Source organism: Saccostrea cucullata, unplaced genomic scaffold (genome assembly GCF_032062105.1).
Source record: "Saccostrea cucullata isolate Sc308-1 unplaced genomic scaffold, CSIRO_AGI_Scuc_v1 ctg1819, whole genome shotgun sequence".
Classification (NCBI taxonomy): Eukaryota; Metazoa; Mollusca; class Bivalvia; order Ostreida; family Ostreidae; genus Saccostrea; species Saccostrea cuccullata.
Genome location: NW_026937349.1, coordinates 70,308 through 79,782, shown reverse-complemented (window position 1 = coordinate 79,782; position 9,475 = coordinate 70,308).

The following is a 9,475-nucleotide window of genomic DNA, read 5'->3' as shown; positions in this document are numbered from 1 at the left end:
GCTTGAAAATTCAGAGAGATACGGACCTTTCCATTTGGGGTCCGTTTGCCACCCCTTTGGAGCAGTTTTGGGGCATTTCAGCGAGAGAGGTTCAGGTCTGGGTATCGAGGCCTATGGAACCTTTTATGAAACGAAGAGTCCCCTTTCGTCCCAATTTTTGGACTACTGAGGACGTTGCCTTCCGGTCCTACCGGAATTACGGCACCTTTTCTTCAAATGCCTATAGGTAACACGCCCTTGGGACTAGCAGGCTGAGCTATGGTATGTGGATTCCTTGAGGTCTTCTTCAACTTTAATGTACGAGTTTAGGGCCTCTATCTCTCACCATTTTCGCGCTATCGCCCGGAGAAAGAACTTAGCGCGGAACGCAATTTTAACTCGTCTCCGAGCTTAACCGGTTTTTAAAGCACTTGAATAGCTCTTACTAAGACCTCCTCAGCAACGTGCAGGTTGTCGAGATCTGACCACTTTAACTTGTCCAAATCCCTGTCTCAAAGTTTTTAAGACTTTTGTACATTCTTCTGCATGTTTAGTCCTTCATATCTTTAGAAGGAGAACGCAGATTGGCAAACTTTTTGCAGTTACCAAGAGTCCTTGTTAGGGTCTCTCACTGACATGAGTGGGAAGTGTCATTTGCATACCATTCTCGAGATCTGAGAGGTTGAAAATGGTGAAAAACTCCCAATTTGTCAATTTCTAAACACAATCTTTGCTGTAAATAAGAGACAAACTTTCTCCCTTTTCCTGACACTTGGAGTTTGTGACCCCACTTAATCGTGTGCCTGGTTTTCTTACCTTTCCAACGACACCAAACTCGTCTTCATCCGATGATTAATGAGAAAGTTACGAGCTTCGGAAAATTGCAATTCTTCCTTTACTTTTGCATGTATCCGTGACTTTCACTTTCCACTTTCATTTCATTTGACCTAAATAATTCATGACCTAGATAGTTCATCTTCGTTTTTAGCTCTATTCCTAACCCTAACCCTAACCCTAACTTCAACCTTAAATAATTGTTAGGTTTAAAATAACTTAAATTTGATCAATACAAGGGAAAGAAAAGAAATACAAGGTAGCAAAATAAGTTTGATCTTTGTAAAAGAGAAATCATAACAACAGGACAGGTTTAAAACTAGTCCCGTCCTCTAATTAACTCATCACGTACAGCGTTCACAGTCTCAGTTACATCAAAGAGCGATCGCTAGCTTTGTGTATTGGATGCCATCAAAAACCGGTTTTTGAAATGCCGTCTCAACACTGAGCGCGTGCAGACTTGGACATTCACAGAAAGTCATCGGAGAGAGAAGACGTGGAAAAGGTAGGCAGAATACTTCATAGTTAGCTTAGATGTTTTTTAGCTCTAATTTGATAAAGGTGGAAGACTTTAAGCAAAGGAGCAACTATTTGTATATAAGGCAATAGTTTTCTTGATACCGTACAAGTAGACGTTTTTAGCGAGGATGTAATTTATTATTACATCCTCTGCATGTTATTACACCAAAAGATTAAATTTATTTTGCTACCCTTATTTTAGGTTTCAGAAAGTCTTTCATTTTATATACATTATATCACAATATAACATAGGGGATAATTTGAACAAAGTTTTAATTTATATGCTTTAATTTCTAATTATAATGGAAATCTATATCATTTCAAACTCTATAAACTACATAAATCCGGTGTGATTTTTTCGCTATCCATTTCTATTGATTTTGATTTGAAAACTATCATAATATCTCATTTCCTATATTATTAAACACAAAAACAATGTTATGACTTTCGGCTTGTATTTCACCATCAATGAAGCTGCAAGGTTAGAAATTCTTGACCTAATCTTGTTCTCTGTATTCTTAGCTTTAAAATGACACCAAACTTGTTTAAATCGAACGACAAATGAAAAAGTTATGGGCTAAAGAAAATTCCATTATATCCTCTAAATAACTAACCCTCTACAACTTTCACTTTCCACTTTCATTTTGTTTGACCTCACATGACCCGGCATGACCTATAACCCGGCATCTTCGCTTTTAGCCCTATTCCTAACCCTAACCCTAACCCTAACCCTAACCCTAACCCTAACCCAAACCCAAACCCAAACCCAAACCCAAACCCAAACCCAAACCCTAACCCTAACCCTAAACCCAAACCCTAACCCTAACCCTAACCCCCGTTAACCCTGACTTTAACCCCTACAAACACTATTTTTCTGTTTTTGCTCATATCTTTGGACTATCTGCTCTGATGTCAACGTTCTTGGTGTCGTTGGAAAGGTCTTGAAGAGCTCTTTACGCTTGTTTTAGTGAGCAAAAAGTCAAATAACAAGCGATATTCTCAAAAGGCTTGCAAACGGCAAAAAATCTCTATTTCGTGACGGATTTTCAAGTTCTTGGGCTTGTCAGAGAGCTCTAGACAAGGTCTATCGAATGCCGTAAAGTGTAAAAAGATTAAGCCATTTTTTTTAGGCTTTCTAGAGCAAATATTGCCTAGGTGTACCCACGCGTCTTACACAGATTTATTTCAACCCACGCAACTTTTACCGTTTTTGATCTTTAACAACCATCTTCGGATCGTGGACAGAACTTGCCAAGAGCTTCCCAATGAGACCAAGACCTTGAAAATTGCTTGATAACGAACAGAGATACGGATCTTTCAATTAAGCGTCCATTTGTCACCCCTTCGGGGCAGTTTTTGGTCATTTCAGCGAGAGAGGTTCAGGTCAGGGTATCGAGGCCTACGAATCCTTTTATGAAAAGGGGCCTAGGTGTACCCACGCGGCTTACACACACTTCTTTCAACCCTCGCAACTTTTACCGTTTTTGACCTTTAACAACCATCTTCGAATCGTGGACAGAACTTACCAAGAGCTTTTTAATGAGACCAAGACTTTGAAAATTGCTTGAAAACTAAGAGAGATACGGACCTTTCTATTTGGGGTCTTTTTGCCTCCCCTTTGGAGCAGTTTTTGGTCATTTCAGCGAGAAAGGTTCATGTCAGGGTATTGAGGCCTATGAAACCTTTTATGAAAAGAAGAGTTCTCTTTCGTTCCCATTTTTGGACTACTGAGGACGTTGCCTTCCGGTCTAACCGGAATTACGGCACCTTTTCTTCAAATACCCATAGGTAACACGCCCTTGGGACTAGCACGCTGAGCTTTGGTATGTGGATTCCTAGAGGTCTTCTTCATCTTTAATGTACGAGTTTAGGGCCTCAATCTCGCACCGTTTAAGCCAAACTCGTCTTCATCCGATAATGAATAAGAAAGTTATGAGCTTTGGAAAATTCCACATTTTCCTTTACTTTTGCTTCTATTTGTGACTTTCACTTTTCACTTTCATTTCGTTTGATCTAATTCCGGCATGACCTAATTCCGGCATCTTCGCTTTTAGCCCTATCCCTATCCCTAACCCTAACCCTTACTAACCCTAACCCTAGCCCCCACTAACCCTAACCCCCTTTAACCCTTACCCTAACCCCCTTTAACCCTAACCCCCACTAACCCTAACCCCTAACCCCCATTAACCCTAACCCCCACTAACCCTAACCCCCGTTTACCCTAACCCCCACTAACCCTAACCCCCGTTAACCCTAACCCCCGTTAACCCTAACCTCCGTTAACCCTAACCCCCGTTAACCCTGACTTTAATCCTTGCAAACACTTATTTTTCTTTCTTTGCTTATATCTTTTCACTGACTGCTCCGATGTCAACGTTCTTGGTGTCGTTGGAAAGGTCTTGAAGAGCTCTTGACGCTCGCATCATGACAATGTCGTTCTAGTGAACAAAGAGGCAAAAAACAAGCGATATTCTCAAAAAGCTTGCAAACGGAAGAAAATCTTTATTTCGTGACGGATTTTCAAGTTCTTGGGCTTGTCAAATTTGGCGTCCATTTGTAACCGCTTTGGAACAGTTTGTGGTCATTTCAGCGAGATAGGTTCAGCTCAGGGTATCGAGGCCTACGAAACCTTATATAAGAAGAAGAGTTCCTTTTCGTCTCAATTTTGACTACTGGGGACCTTGTCTTCCGATCAAACCGGAATTACGTCACCTTTTCTTCAAATACCCATAGGTAACACGCCCTTGGGACTAGCAGGCTGAGCTTTGCTGTGTGGATTCCTTGAAGTCTTTTTCATCTTTAATGTAGGAGTTTAGGGCCTCTATCTCCCACCGTTCAAGCGCTATCGCCCGGAAAAAGAAATTAGCGCGGAATGCACCTTGTCTCCGAGCATAACCGATTTTTGGGGCACTGCATTAACCCTAACCCCCACTAACCTTAACCCTTATCCCTATTAACCCAAAACCCTATTATCCCATAACACTTATCCCTCACTTTAACCCCTGCAAATACTTTCTTTTCTTTTTTTGCTCATATCTTTACACTGATTGCTCCGCTGTCAAAGTTCTTGGTGTCATTGGAAAGATCTTGGAGAGCTCTTTACGCTAGCAGGAAGTCAAATGACAAGCGATATTCTCAAAAGGCTTGCAAACGGCGGAAATATTTTTTTCGTGACTGATTTCCAAGTTTCTTAGGATGAAAGAATGAATGTTTTGAGAGCTTTATCAGTTTCTTAACATTTGACTTATATTCATGTTTGCTTTAATGAACTCATCACCAAGTTGCTGACAGTATGCAGGTGTAAATAATGTGTAGCCAAAATAGCTTTTTTCCACGTTGTATGTTTAATTATGTGTTTCTCAACAAAAATACTACTGTGTATCTCTGGCTGGTATTTGATTGTGTATACTAATAATAATAATAATAATAATATTTCATTATTTAAAGAAGGTAACCCGATTAGTGCACGCATTATTCTTCCCCGGTGCCTTTACGTTTGAAATGAAAAAAAAAATCTGTTAAAATACATGTGATTATACATGTGATTATATGAATATGTAAAGAATAAAATGTATATTTTTGCCTTTAACTCTTGTTATTTAATCCTGCAAGTAGTATTATACAGTTAAACTTCGTTATCTCGAAACTGAGATAAAAACTTCCAGGAATGAAGATATCTGAGGATTTGAGATATCGAAAGGTAACTACTTTATGTACAGTAGTATGTGTTTGGGACTTCCAAATCACACTGACATATCCATACCAAATCACATTGACATATCCAAACCAAATCACTTTGACATATCCAAACCAAATCACATTGACATATCCAAACCAAATCACATTGACATATCCAAACCAAATCACATTGACATATCCAAACCAAATCACTTTGACATATCCAAACCAAATCACTTTGACATATCCAAACCAAATCACTTTGACATATCCAAACCAAATCACATTGATATATCCAAACCAAATCACATTGATATATCCAAACCAAATCACTTTGACATATCCAAACCAAATCACTTTCACATATCCAAACCAAATCACTTTGACATATCCAAACCAAATCACTTTGACATATCCATGGTATTCGAGATATTGGAGTTCGAGATTCCGAAGTTCAACTGTATTAAAATTGATAGTTGCTATACTGTAAAATCCACCAAACAAATATTAAGATAGAATCAGTATTGGTATTCTCATGGATTTTATTCTGCATAAGGAAATGTTGCACTGAATTGTTAACAACTCATACAATTGAAGCAGAAATCAGAATATTTTATTACAAAGAAAGATAATGCACAATTCTTTGCACATCGATTATTGTTTAAGAAGGGATTTTAAAAAATGTCGTCATTGTAATTTCATTGAGTTGACTTATAGAAATATCATTTTGAAAAGCACTTTAGAAAGGCTTTAGTATTTCTAGCTATTAACCACTCCACTTGTATTAAAACGGATGATATAGTCAGACTTCAATGAATGAGAATCATGAGCACAACAGTATTACCCCGGTAGTATTTATGTATAGAGTAGAATGGCGTTATGATGGGGGAAATTTAAATTCCTTAATTAAAAAATCTTTTTTGCTGAATAATTAAAATCCGCAATTTTCAACAGTTTTGAGAGTATTCATGCACTTTGTTTTCTAACCCTAACCCTGATTTGGTGCAACAAATCTCAATAATTGCTCATCTATTGGCAGTTTTATTAGTTATGTAATTGTTTTAGTATGTAATTTAAGAAATTTTAACATTTTTATTTTTTAAACAAATATGTGATATTTACGATTCAAAGTAATGCCACAGCGTCCATATCTTTTTTTTAATTTGCGCCATATGAACAAATGGAAATATACCAAAAGATGCACATATATTAATTTAATTAAACTTGATTTTTTAAAATCTAATAATGATTAACTGTATTTATTTCATAGATGTTTAAAACATAGAACATAGGGGGTGTCGCCGCTTCACAACCAAACGTCACAAATTAACGTATACTTTTTTTTAGAATAAAAGAAAAACAAGTTAAAAATGCATCCCTTAAAAGTGCCTAATCCCCCAATATTTTAAAAGACAAATTTTACAACATTTTCTAGTCTTAAAATGAAAATTAAATTACATCATTTCTTGTTGATCATAAATATTATTGTTTCACGCTGATGAGTTCAACATGGAAATTGGAAAAGAAGCCACAAACTGCAATGCATTTTTGCTTTAACTTTTTAGGGACTGCATTAACGGACAAACTTATGGTCAGACAGACAAGTTAATTCCTGTCAACAACCACGTCCCTCAAAGCAAAGTTTTTGTCAAAATGTTTATATTTTCGATTTCCTAAAAATATCGGAAGAAATTGTATAAAAAATCAATGATTGTTTTTCCTTGGTTGATAACAACAAAAGCTGTTCTGAAGGAATATGTTTGCAAAATATTTGCCATGGCAAGGGAATTATCTAACAATTTAAATAAATTTCTTCGTAAAAGAATAACCTTAGGATATCCAAAAATATAAATACAAATCATTATTAAGGATTTTATAGATGCTACCAAAAGTAAAGATTTCTTCATTGTTAATGAAAGTCATGATTTCAGATATGAAGGAATAAGTTTTAAGACAGTTTACATGGTGAAGGAATACATATTAAATTAAAAACATATTTTCTTCGTAAAACAGTCACTTTGACATATCCGTAAGTATACATACAATCAATAACTAAAGACAATATAGCTGGTTAATGACAATGGATGGCATTTTATGCAAGATTACGAGGTCTGAATGTGTATGTGTTTTTGACGACGGATTCCATTGCAACGAAATATGTAATCAAATAGAATTACATTTTTAGTAACACTCTTGCCTTATGCGTCTCCATAGTAAAGATAAACATTTTCTGAATTGGGGCCTTAAATAGCCCACGCCATTTATGATTCTTTAGTTAAATATATATAAATACGTATACGTAATTCTCTTTATAGAAGTGGACAGGCTTTCGTCTACATCGACGCCACATGTTCATAAAATTCATCATGTTATAGAATAAATTTGTTCAATAACTGTTTGAAAAATCTTGCGGTTTAGATTATTTATGGACCGATGAAATGAAAGGAAGGGGGCAAGTGTCGTTGTCTCTCACTTAAATTCGAGCATTAAAATGAAACCCTGCCTGGAAAATCAAACAATCATTTAAACGATGTCTTAAATGTATATTTAAAATTCATAATAAATTTCTTGTAAGCTTTGATAATGTATTAAGTTTGAAACAGTCCGGATGAAAAAATTATTCAAACAAAATAAACAGGATTTAATCATGATCGCAGCACAGTTAAGGTTACAAAAAGGAGGCGGAGCCTAATTTGTACGGGAAAACTTGACTATGACATCACACATAATATACGTCATACAACATTTCTTTAAAATACCACAAAATGAGTTTATCTGCTAATTTAACCAGTATGAAATCATCAAACTACATAAAAACTTACTACAGTGTGTTGTTTTGTCGTTAGTTAAATCCCACATATCAAGTTATAAACAAGTCACTGATCGCAATACACTTGTCAATATGACGTCATTTCTTACAACGTGACGTAGTTTGTATGCAGTGAGAGACAGATCAAGTAATATTTTCTCAACAAAATATGTATTCTCTAATTAAATAAAATATTATTTACATATATTCTATGGGGCAATAACTTGAATTTAATATCTTCTTCACTATTTTATTAATATATTTTCTGTACTTTACGTATTTAATTGACACTGCCGTATATCTGTATGCAAGTACATCGGAGGGTAATGTGGGTGTCTTAATAAATCGATCTAGTGCAAGGGCATACACTCTATAGATCAAAGTAAGCTTTTACATTTCAAATATAGAACTATTAAAGATATCTGAAAAGTGCTGCGATCCTGATGAAATCTTAAAAACAATTTAATTATATCAATATTTCATGCCGCTGTCCAGCAAAAAATATAGCATTCGGTCATACAAGTATAACTTTAACAATTAAATTGCAGAATTTAGACAGGATCGCAGCACTTTTTAGAAACTATAATGCGTGTTGAAAATATTTATATACTAAACTTGGAAATTTATCTTGGTTATGCCCTTGCACTAGTGACATTTATATGTAACATCAATACTTCAAGTCAATGTGCTAAAATCGCGTGACTGTCGCATCACGTGACTAGTCTAAATATAAAATATAATCGTCCTCGATATGTAGTTATTAATCATAATTACAATTATCTGATATAAATAATGTACTAAAAATAATCGCCATCCCGATTACGAATACATTTTTAAATACAAAATTTTGTTGATATTTCCATTGCGCACCTTAACTGTGCTGCGATTAAAAATACTTAAAAATCAACTTACAGGTAGTTGCATGGATTGATTGTATGTTGTTAAACGTCCCTCTCGAGAATTTTTCACTCATATGGAGACGTCACAGTATTCAGGTGAAGGTTCAAATGTTGACCTTTACTCGGCACTCAGGGCCATTGAGCAGTGAGGGATCTTTATCGTGCCAACGCCTGCCGCTGACACGGGGCCTCGGTTTTTAAGGTCTCATCGGAAGGACCCGCAACTTTCACTTCAAAGTGCCGAGGGCATGGCGAAGGAACACTTGCTACCCATTTTAACGACTAGGTCAGTCGCAGCCGAGATATGAACTCACGACCTCCGCTCTACCGACTGAGCTACCGTGAACAGTAGTTGCATGGATATTGTGGCAATGTATACGGCAAACTTTGCTACAAACTTAATATGCATGTATTATTAACTTACAAGTAATTTATTATAATTATTTAATTTCACAAATAGACTTTCATTGTCCGCATGAATATTATGGCGATATATACGGCAACTTTGGCTACATACACCGTGTAAATAAAATATTCATCTTCAAAACCAAGTATTTTTGTACGTAGTCGCAAGTTTACTGTGGGGAAAAAGATAAAGTCGTCAAAAAGTAACAACTGAAATATTACTATTACATCACAGACAGCACAAGACACTAGCTATGTATAGTGTCTAAAAAATCCTGTTCGAAAGAAAACCAGCATATAAGCAGATACTTTTACAATAAAATGATTGACAGTCACGTGATATATGGGCAGA